Raw genomic sequence first — 13,000 nt, 5'->3', positions numbered from 1 at the left:
AAAAAAAAAAAAAAAAAAAAAAAAGAAAAAAAAAAAGTCATGAAGGCATGAAGGACGTATTTAAAATAGAAAAAAAAAAAAATTTAAAATAGAAAAAAAAAACCCAACAGTCACCGCCTCCTCCACTCCCTTACGCATCCGATTTTCTGTCAAAGTTTCCAAAGATATCAACTTAAATAGGTGGGTGGTCCTGATTTGTTATTTACTCACTTATTATTAATTGTATCTTTATTTATCCTTTCTCGGTCTTTATTTAATCTCAACTTACTTCTTTATTTTCCATCTTTTAGTGTGTTAAATTTTGTTTTCTCATACCTACGATTCTGTTTTCGCGTGTTATTGCGTCTCCTGTACATTTTTAACCTTATGGTTTACGTAATTTTTTATATTCTTATCATTGTTTATTTTATAATAATACTATTTCATTTCTTCTTTTCTTTTTTTGTATATAATTTTTTTTATTATTATTTATTTATTTAATGTGATTTACAACTCTACAAATAATAAATGCAATAAGTAAATATGTTGTATGTTTCAGTTACATTTGAAAATCTTGGGAAGGAACCACCCATTGGTGGTACTTCAAGCATTAATTTAAATTAGAAGGATGATGAAAGATTAAGAATTAATGGGTTAGGATGGGTAAGGAGTTTGGAATGAAAAGTTGCATGTCTGTTTTGGGTCTAATCTGCAACGAATGGGATGTTAAGGTCTTTGTGGATGAGTTTATTTGTAACGTATTAAGGAGCATCAAGGATTTTACGTAGGATTTTGGATTGGAAGGATTACATAATTTTATCCCTACCTTAATTTACATATTTGTTTTTAATTTATTACTTTACAATTTCAAAATGTTCTTTGTTGCTTTTGTATCTGTTTAAGCCTGTTAAAACTCACTCTACAAAGTCCGGCGAAACGTCGGCAGATAAATAGTAAACTATTTTTTGTTTTATTTTGACCGCACCCCTGACCATCTTCATAATACGGTCAATTATTTATAGATATAATTATTATTATATAATATCATTAATTATATAATTGTCTTGTAATTTAATATATTTTGAGACTTCCTAAATTGTACCTGAAGATAAAATAAACTTCATATTTTAATTTATTGCATTAAATAACTTAATGAGGTGTAGATATAGGTTGTGGCGTAGAAGGTAGGTTTGTAACTGAACAGTTACAAACCTACCTTCTACGCCACAACACCTGATGAAGACCTGAAACTCAGGTCGAAACGTCGGTATAAAATAAATAAATATGGTTTTGTTTATTTATGTTGTTCTTTGCTGACCGCACCCCCCCCCCCACAAACTTCTCCAATCATAAATAAATTAATATTATACAGAATAAAACTTTTGCAATATAGGTAAAATAACTTTTTATAAATCCATTAAAAGCCGTATTTTATAAATAAAGTATGCATAGCTAATATAAATTTTATCCAATAAATAAATCAGAGGCAGTTTATCTCGACGCATCTCAATTTATTGGCCAGCACGTGGTCTCTTTTTGTCTTTTACTTTTTATCATATTTGGCCTGCGTCCAGCTTCCGCGTGCCATCATTCCTTTTTTATTTTATTACTTTGTTTTGTTTTCCTGTATAACATTTAATTTGAAGTAGCATCTGCGTCAAATACGGTTTATTATCTTGCTTTTGTGTCCATTTTATTTTCCTTCTTTTTTTTTTTTTCGTATAAAACAGTTTAATGTACTATTTTAAGTTTATTATTGTATTTTTCTAAATTATTCTCAGTGCTTCCGCTATTTTAGTGTTTCCGTCGATTCTATTATCGGCAATATCACGTCTGAATTCATGTTCTGCAACATCCCTACGGACTTATCTCCATGGTGACAGTGAGCGTGGCAGTTTTAGACATGACTGCAAATATCACAGCAGAGTACAGAGTATGACATTTGATCACAATGCAGAGCCGTGATAGTACTTTTATAGTCGAGATTTATATCTTAATAGTGTCATGTAGACGCGTTGACAGTGAACTGTCTCTTGATCTCTGAACTCCGACAAAATTTTTGTAAAGTTTAAGAATAAATATTAATGTGCCATTCTTGAGTATTGCTTCCCGAACTTTCTACATTTGTCTACGCCTCCCTTATGTTTGGAAAATAAAAAAAAAATTGTAGTAATTTTTTCTTCCAGCCTTCTCCACCCCTGCCTATATTGGGCTATTGCTTTCCAGTTTGCTGGATGATCTTTCATATCTTTGTTGATTCTGTCTATTCATTTGGTATTTCGCCTCCCACGTGATCTCTTGTCAACCATACTGGCATTTATTGTTATGTTGAGGCGTCCTGATGGATTGCTTCGAGCCACATGTCCCGACCATCATAACCTTCTTGCCTTAATATCATGAGATATTGACTGGCCAGTCTCTGCAAGCAGTTTATAGTTAGTTCTACTCCTCCATGTGTTAATGCTCTGATCCCAGATCGCTCCTGTAACGGAGGACTTTCCGTTCAGTTATTTCCCGATCCTGATTTCTAGGGTACCACTGTTCTCACTCCTGCAAGAAAAAACTCATTTCATTAATAGGTACGTAACAAAGAAATATATGGTGAGAATAAACATTCGTAATAAGTAATCAATCGAGTTATAATTAATAATCTATAAAAGATTTATTGTTGTTAATATTATAGTTAGGAATTAACTGTTAATACTAGTTGGAGGACCTGCATGATCCTAGATGCTGCCTCGAAGAACGTAAATCCGTGTGGAACCGGTTATTTTGACCTAGTCCAAGTCCGTTTAACCCGTTGTAACATGTTACGTTACTTATATTTTTTGCTTATCTTGATAGTTTATGGGGAGAAAATCTATTTTTTTAAATTTATGATTATAATATCTATATATTTATCAAATGTATTGCTTGAATAGGAATAGTACTACTCTTACGAAAATAAGCGTAGTGTTGCATAAGCTACTTTATAGCACATTATACTAGCTTTAATTTGAGTGCTTATAAACATCTGTAGGTCGAATCGTTTTTGATATATAGATTTCTCAAAATAAATTTACTAACTTCCAATTTTACAGTGCTTTCTTTTTGTTGCTTTTTAAAAAACTAAATCTTAGGAACTATTGAACGTAAATATTAGGGCTCATATTTTAGAAATTTTCCTCTACTTTAAATGATGTTCTAAGGTTTTATTGAATTGTAGTTGGTTTTAATGCCAACACTCAAAATAAAGGAAATTTAACTTACTATAAAGTAGTTAATGACACTTATCTTCGTAGAGGTAGTAGTTTTTATGATAACCACATATGAATATGAATTTTGCATAATGACAACTATAAATCAATTTATTTTTGCAAATTTCATGTAAACTATTACTCCTACGAAGATAAACATCATAAACTACTTGATAATTTTTTATTAATATATTTGTTTGAGAGTGGTTTAGCTTATTTAAAAACAATTTTGAACCTTTTTCTCAACTTTATTCTTTTTAAACTTCCAACGTTTCGACCACTTAGGTCATTTTCAAGGATACCTCTATTTTGTTTTCATTTTTTCCTTTAAAATTTTTAAATTTGCCGGCTAATTGCCAGGTTCTGTTTGGAGTTTGAAAAGGTAAATGATAGAAAGAAAAGTGGTTAATAAAAGTTTTAAATTTAGGAAAGAACTATATAGAAACAATTGTAAGTAGGAATCTATTTATAAAAAAAAAAAAAAAAAAAAAATATAATCTTATTATGATAGTATTTTAATTGATTAATTTATTTAGAAATGGGACAAAGGCAATTAGCCGGCAAATTTAAAAATTTTAAAGAAAAAATGAAAACAAAAGAGGTATCCTTGAAAATGACCTAAGTGGTCGAAACGTTGGAAGTTTAAAAAGAATAAAGTTGAGAAAAAGGATCAAAATTGTTTTTAAATATCATAAACTACTTTATAGCTCATTTAACAAGCAAAAAAAAATAATTTGAGTGCTAATAGACATCTGTACGTGAAATGGTTTTTGAGATATAAATTTTTCAAAATAAATTCACTAACTACTGATCTTTCAGTACGTAACATACAACATTTTTATGAAATGTTGCTTTTTAAAAAACTGTATCTCATGAACTATTCGACATAAATAGCTCTATTAAAGCTCATATTTTATCAAATTTACGCTTCTTTAAATGACGTTCTCTTATGTTTTCTTGTGTTGTTCCTACTTTTTAGGATATAGAACTCCGAATGAATTTTTTTTTTTTTTAACGTTTTGAAGCAGCCGTAATATTTCATCCCCTCTACCTATACTTGTAAGACTCATCAATTTTGATTTGTAATTATTCATAGTTTTAATTAAAGTAATCAGAAATCGGGATGAAATAACTTGCCTTTTTTCGCCTCTCGGCCTCCTATACTAAATGCAGTTGGGGTGCACACCTTTTTCAAAATAGTATTCCTCTCCCGCACATCGATTTTTTATAATGATGTTAAAGCATGAATATCGATAAATTGCTTCCTGCCAGTATCGATGTAGCTCGTTCCGTTAGCATGCCCATGTTGCGCAATACGTTGCTATCATCGCTCTATAATCGGAATCATCCAGTGTCATGCAAGCTGACCTTACCAGATGGCATCATTTTCCCTGACATTTTCTTTTATAATAGAGAAACTGAGACTGTAATTTTCAATGGGATAATTGCTGTGATTGTTTGCCGCCAGCGTTTGTCTCTTGCTTATATCTTTCGGGAAACTTTTCATACTCTTTGATCCTAAAGACGCAACAGCACCTTCACAGTATGATGTTACTGCTATCGACTTACAATATATTCTTTATTATTATTATTCTTTTCATACTGTTGCTTTATATAACGAGCAATAGCCACTCTTATGTTTGTGTTAGGATTAATTAACATAGAATAACTGTGTTATTTAATTTTAGTTTACAACTATAATTGTGGATCGGTCTAAGAAAAGAAAAAAGTCAGATATTTCAACACAATTTTTGATTACTTTAATGAAAATTATGTATATTTACTAGTCAAGACTGACGAGTCTGCCAAGTATAGGTAGGGGGAATAAAAAATGGCGGCTGTTCCAAAACTTTTTAAAAAAAAATTTTTTTTCATTGCTACGTATTTATAACCCCTTTATAACTTTATAACCCCAAAACTTATTAAAATATAATTAGAGTAGTGTAAATTTTCTGAAATATGAGCCTGAAAGAGGTATTACGTTTAATAGTTTCCGAGGCACAGTTTTTCAAGCAACAATTCGAAAAAATTAATTTACATGAGACGCATGGATGTCTGCTGGCACTCAAATTAAAAGTTTTAAAAGCTACATTAATTAACTAAATCTGTTAATAACTTTTATTTTTATGTAGATCATTTATTTAAATATTTTATTTATTTTTTGAAATTTACATAAAAATATATCTTGTAAATTTTATGTAAGGTCATTATGGTGCGTTACAGGCATGTAGAGAAGCCTAACCATTTGTAACACTAGTAATATTTCTAAATTAGAAGATCTCGGGGCCATCTTCTTTTCAGGTGCCTCAGAGGATTAGGAATAAAAAATAAAAAATGGTAAACATATATGAAACGTAAACCTTTAATAAAAGGTAATCTATTGGTACATAAATAGATGTAATTAAAGTATTTACTTAAGATTGCATTTTTATCTCATCATAAGTTTTAAGAGCTTCCCTAAGTCTTCTCCCGCCCTAAGTTTATTATAAAAAGTACAACCTCAGAAAAATATGGAGAAAAAAAAAGTTGTGGGAAATATAATTTTATTTGCATATTAAAGAAGATGGCTTCGAGATCTTATATTGTAAAAATGTTTTTAGAGTGCTACCAAAGGGTAGTTTCTCTACATGCCCGTACCATACCATTATGAACTTACAACAAATTTACTTGTTGTATTGTATGTACAATTGTAATGTCAATAAATTAATTTTTAAAAAAATGTATATTAAAAAAAATAAAGAAAATCCTATGATTATTTATTTATGGAAATTTACAAAAAAAAAAAAAAAAAAAGAAAAGAAAATACATCTACATCTACCTGTGATATTTGATTACAATGGTGTAATAAAGCCATGTAGAGGAAGAACCCATAGAAATAACATTTCTACATGGTCTCGAGGTCATCTTCTGTTCAGCAGCTCCGGAGGGTTGGCAGGAATGAAATAGGAAGCAAGGTTAGAAACCAGTTGGTTTGGATGGTTAGGGAGTTTATAATGAAAGGATTGATATCTGGTTCGGGCTAGATCAGTTACATATGGAACATTAATGTCTTTATGGATTGAGTTATTCGTCATGAACTAAGATTTTATCAAAGATTTTTGATTTTATAATTTAATATATAATACTTATCGGTTATTTTATAAACATAATTATTTACTTTTATTATATTAATTAATAAATTAAATTAATGTTTTAATGTCTCATGGCGTAATTTAGTGGACTGAAAGTAATGACCTGGCAGAATAGCCTGCATAAAGTTGCTTTTTTAAATGACGTGTTTAGAACCACCATTGTATTAAGGTATGATAATTTATTAATAATATTGTTATTTGTTTTAAAGATCATATTTATTTTAAAAGCTGTTTGTTGTATATTCTTCTTGAGGATGGCCGAATTGGCCGAAACGTCAGTCTTGTGAAGAAATAAAAATTTTGTTGGGACTAAAATTGGATAAAATTTATTTATTTAAACAAAAATAATTGTATTTTAATATATTTTATAAAAATAAAATTTTATAAAAAATCCTATGAAATAACTTTAAAGGTATTTGAAAATTCTTTTTTCTTTTTTTTTTTAATTTATTTATTAAATATACTACTATACTTACATAAAAATACATCTCCATATTATCTTTAATTACAATAGCCCGAAGGTGGCATGTAGGGAAACTATCCATTGGTAACGCTCTAATAACATTTCTGCATTAGAAGGTCTCTAGGCCATCTTCTTTTCAGGCGCCTCGGAGGATTGTCAGGAATGGAAGAGAAAGCAAGGTTAGAAACCAGTGGTTTTGGGGGGTTAGAGAGTTTATAATGGCAGGAGTGATCGGTTACATATGGAACATTAAAGTCTTTATGGATGATATTTGTGACGAAATCAGATTTTACGATGGATTTTCGATAATATAATTAATATATAATACCTATCAGGTTATTTATATAAATATAATTACTACCTTTTATTATATTAATTAATAAAATTGAAGGTCTTCAGCCAAATACTGATATATGTGGAAGCAGCCACGTGACAATCACAGGCCTTGATATCTCATGATACGCTTGGTCTACATTTCTATAATTACAGAGATATCGTTGTGAGATTGTAAATCATGTATGTCGTTTTTTTTTAATATTTATTATAAAAAAGAAAATAATGCATCTTCTAAATAACAATGTTATATTGAAGATATTGTTTTGGTTATTATGCAAAAAAATTATTTGTTGGAAGATAGTCCAAGATAGATAAAGGTACAAAATAGTTTTCTTTTCCTTTAATCTTCCTAGAATCTACTTCATACGATCAACTATCTTCTTCCATAAAAAATGATTTCTTCCATCCTAAATAAGAATTTAAAACCTGGATATACTATTTATTAGGGGTATTCATGATGTTGTGTTAAATGTTTTACCATGTTAAATGTTATAACCATAAGATTGTGAGCAGCCCTATTTGAAGTCATGTTAAACGTTAAATGCACAAGAGCCCCTAGCGGATTTTCTCAGCAACTTGTTTTATAAGCCTTTATGTTTATAACCTTCCTTCCAGACCCTCATGTTACTGTTTACTTCAGTTTTGATTTAAGTAATTAATTACAACATGCCTAGAGTGAGTGAAAAGTGGAATTTGTGTGAAAGTTTAGCTTATGAAATGAAATGAAAAAATAACTTTATTCTGGGACATATGTCCCCTAAGAATAATTACATCGTTCATATAGTGAGATTTTTATCTGGCGAGCGTTTACAAATTTTCAGATAGTAGAATGAAATTACATTGTTTTTTTTTACTGTTTTTTTTTTCTCAAATATGTCATTAAAATTATCCATTCTGGTTTAATAACAGGGATATGAATACCACAAACACACGAAAGAACTGAGCTGTCACAACAAAAATGGCGGCGATCTCAACTGGTCTATTGTGTGACGTCATTCTCCATTTAACAGACCCTCAGCCATGTTAAATGTTATTTCGTTTTACCACGGTAAAAGAAGGCAATTTTTTTCGATTTAACATGAGTTTTTCCATTTAACACGCTTTAACATGTTAAACCAAAGATCATGAATACCCCTATTATAACTAAAGAATCGGGATGTTTGTGTTGTAAAAAACCTAACACCGTGCAATAAAGACAATTGTAAAAACTATTAGTTCAAGACCCTGAGAGAATAAAGGAAGTTATTTCATCCCAGTTTTTTATTACTTTAATGAAAACTATATTTAATTACTAGTCCAAATTGATGAGTTTGCCAAGTATAAATAGAGGTAATAAAAATAGCGGCTGTTTCAAAACCTAAAAAAAAAATTAATTTTTTAGTCATAGTTAAATATCTATAAAACTACCTAGGACACTGAATTTATTAATACATCATTTAAAGAAAAGTAAATTTGCGTTCAATAGATCCCGAAACCACACCTTATTCAAGCAACATTTCATATAAAATATTCCAAAATTGATAGTAAATTTATTTTGAGAAATCCATATCTCAGGAATAATTAGGCGTTCAGATGTCTATTAGCACTCAAATTAAACCTAGTTTAATGTGCAATAATGTAGTTTATGACGTGTATCTTCGTGAAAGTAGTAGTTTTTATGACATGTTCCGAAATTAATTAACAAAATATTGATTTATAATTGTTCGGAAAAAACTTAAAGGTAAATAAAACTATTTCTTAGGGACCATTATACGTTTTTTTTTAAAATACATATTGAAAAAAGAAAATAATTTATCTTCTAAATAACAATGTTACATTGAAGACATTGTTTTGGCATCTAAGCAAAACATTTATTTATTTCACCCTAAATAAAAATTTAAATCTTGTATTTACTATTTATTATAACTAAAGATTCGGGATTTTTGTGCTGTAAAAAACCTAATATCGTGTAATAAAAACAATTAGTTCAGGAGTCTGGGAGAATAAAGGAAGTTATTTCATCTCATTTTTTATTACTTTAATGAAAACAATATTTAATTACTAATCAAAATTGACGAGTCGCCTAAATATAGGCAGGGGCAATAAAAAATGGTTGTGGTTTCAAAACTTTACAATAACTTAATTTTGCAGTCGTAGTTATTATACCATATTTTTAAAACTAAAATATAAACGAGAAGAAGATGTTGGGGATACAGTTAGTACAGAACACAGTAAGTTTTTTAAAAAAAACCTATTTATTATTGCCAACGTTTCGGCCTAAATTTCAAATCTTCATCAGGGCCACGAAAAAAAACAAACAAGATAATAACCATAATGAATAAAAGGAATTACAGAATGATTAGAAAATAGAAGAAGATAAAATTATAGATACATAAATAGTGTTAAAAGATATTATAAGAAAGTAAAGGCTGTATGAAAAAAGTAATATCAAAATTAAGAAAGAGAAACAAATAATAAAATACATATAAAAATCTATTTAATAAATATATGTACAAAATGATAATTATTTAAAATAAAGTGATAAAAAAGTTGGAAATAAAACGTATAGATAATTAAATATGTTAGTAAAATAACAGGATAAAATAAATAAAATATACAGTTATATTAGCCTAAATAAATAAATAAAAATGAATATTATAATGACATATGAATGTATTATAGCCCAGATGAACGATTAAACTTCTGGCCGAAACGTTGGCACTAATAAATATTTTTTTACTTCTTTGTGTTCCCCACTGACCGATCCCTCAGCCATCTTCTCGTCATCTACACATATTTACTTTTTGTAAATTTATATATTTATTTTTCTCCTAGTTTATAGGTAAAAAATATTTCTTGATATAGTACAAATTATTTAATTTATAAAGTATTCTTGTTATAAGAAAATTTTCTTTTCTTTTTGTATTTTATATTTTTTGTTCTTTTATCTTTTTTTAATATAGTAAAATGTAGTAATCACATTTTTTCCATGTTAACTCCACTTTACATACATATAATATGCGATTCGGCACGGAGTATGAACAATTTCTAAATAAACTCCTCCTGCATATGCAAGAGAAAAATATATACATCTATATAAGTTTATTTATTTATTTTATTTAATAAAACTACTGTTTTTTATTTATTGATAGATAATACAATCTGCCACACAGTTGTGGGCAATAGATAATAGTGATGAATGATCTCATACATACTAAAATAAAATAAAATAAATTAAATAAATAAATATTAAAAAAAAAACTTTTAAAATATATACAAATATATAAGTTTATATTTTCACTAACACGAGGAGCGTGAAATATATACGCTTACTATCCTTGAAATAGAGTGATAGATAAATCTTTATGGGTCAGTAGCTCTATGACATGTTGCACAAATAGAGATAAAAAGTGAGGATAAGGATATAGCAGCTATAAAAGAAACAATATTTTTTCTTTTTTTTATAAATATAAAAATGATAATGGCCGAATCAGACAAATTTATATAATATATAATAAACCTAGACGTTGTATTATAGTCATTTATTTCGGTAATGCTTATCAAATATTATTATTTAAATATTCAATTATTAATCATTAATCATAGTTGGTGCATAGGAACGGTCATTCAATTATGAAGTATTTTAATTTTTTTTTCATTTCTGGCCACAATGGGGGGTCAGGTTTTCAATTCGTGGGACCGCAACAGAAATAAAAGTCGACCCTCCAAGCCAGATTCGAACTGGCGTAGAACAGTTATTGAAAACTGCCGTTTTATTTTTATTTTTTTTTAATAATGATAATATTTTGAGGTGTAAAAATATAAATCTTAATTTTTCCATCATTAAAATCATTTTTCCAATAAAAATAATGTTATTTTGATTCATAGTAGTTAATTTGATTATTGTTCTCACGTTTCTTTGGTTTGACCTTCCAAGAAGGCCTCTGACTTCATATGTCTCAATACGTCAATGAAACTCACTTAAATGCTGCTCTAATATATGGGGTTAATAATGTTTATTGCGTATATTGGTTGAAAACGGACAATAAAAAAATATATATATTTAAAAAAATCACACGATTTTTACTAATTACTCTGAAAGACGAAAATTTCTTTGTATTTAACTGTCTTTTGCTATAAATATTCGTATTAAGAAATTTCTCGAGATGCGGATAACATATATAAACTTTGCCATCATTGTATTCCAGCCATGAACACAATAATTTAACCAATATGATAACACTTTGCTGATACAAAAGATCATGTAGATTTCCTGAGTTAATCATTTAATTTAATTAGTTTATTAAAAATCGTTATAGCCAAAAAAAATGTGTAAAATCTATTATATAAAGTGGCCCTTTAAGTTCGATTTTAACCAACAAATTTGTTCGATTTTAACCGAAAAGGGTCTGCAACATCTTATACACACACCTGATGGTATTTGTAGTCTGGAGTCATCAAAACGTGTATCTCCATCGAAAACTTGAATTCGAAATATTGCACGATCGATATTCCATATATAGGAAAGTGGAGGTAAAAATTAAATATGTATTTCTGTCATCTATAAAGGGTCAGGAGTGCAGTTCTTTGTAAGGAAGTACAGTTACAAGACGAACGGTTGTCCCAGACCGCTTGGTTCAGAAGGTTGTGGGTTCGATTCCAACCTGGGCTGATCCTATCTGGGGCCATATAGGTCCTAAAATGGAGGACTTAGGCCAAAAAAAAAAAGTCCAACGGTTGTGCAAGGAGGTGATTTCGTCAGAATAACGCTTGATTTTTACCTAATGAGGCTAGCTGGCACCCGAACCCACTAACTCACGGCTGCAGTAATAGAATAAATAATTATCTGGCAGAGACGGGTCCTTGGAGTTTGTAGCTGTAACTTACCAATGAGCTACTCACTTCAATGAAAGCAAAAATTTTTATATTTTTTTTTATGTTTTAATATATATATTCCGTAGACTCGCTTGTAAGTTAAGAAATATGATTAAAATTGTCATGAAATATCAGTTTTAAATAACGATTTACGAATGACCTCGTGAACATATCCAGATTAGTCTGTTCTAATACGCAGTTCGGTATTTCGTTTAAACAGCTGTTTTATTTTAAGATAAGGCCAAACATCGTTCGGCAAATTGTCCTTCATCGAATTTAACACAAAAACGATTTCATTTAGATCTTAAAGATATCAAACTGAAAAAAAAAGAAAAGAAAAAAGGAAAACGAAATTTGCCAAATTGGCGTTAATTGCCCGGCTTGCGTTGCCAAGTTGATAAGTACACAATGCAACATCACTTTGTCCGAATCTTGGCAGCTCCTTGTGTTGGCATATTGAACACCTTTCACACCAGAACATGTTTATTAGTGTTTGAGTAGCTATTAATCATGTCTAATCAGTTTATAATCAACTATTGCCGACTGCTGGCAAGCATACTTTTCCTTTTAAGTTTATGTGGTGTTTAATTTAGATATCCCTAATGTTGGGGGATATTACCCAAATTAGTTGTAATTTATATACCATTCCTTCCATTATAATCTCCCTAACCGCCCAAACCCACTGGTTTCGAAACTTACAATCGTCCGAGGCGCCTGAATAGAAGATGGTCATGAGACTCGCTAATGTAAAAACGTCATTAGAGTGCTACCAATGGGTAGATTCTCTACACGCATGTATCACTCTATTATAAAAGAAAATCTACTGGATGTATGTATATAAATGTACAGTTGTAAATTCCAATTAAGATATGAAGAAAAAAAAATTGTAATTTAATGGTATCGCTGGTATGAGTATTTGGAGTAGACTGTACTTAATGGATTTAAAAATAAATAAATAATGGTTAAATTGAAAAATAAACATCTATTCTGGAAATATATTA

This window comes from Halyomorpha halys, unplaced genomic scaffold, assembly GCF_000696795.3.
Source record: "Halyomorpha halys isolate HHAL.00 unplaced genomic scaffold, Hhal_1.1 Scaffold568.1, whole genome shotgun sequence".
Classification (NCBI taxonomy): Eukaryota; Metazoa; Arthropoda; class Insecta; order Hemiptera; family Pentatomidae; genus Halyomorpha; species Halyomorpha halys.
Note: the sequence above shows the minus strand (reverse complement) of the source record.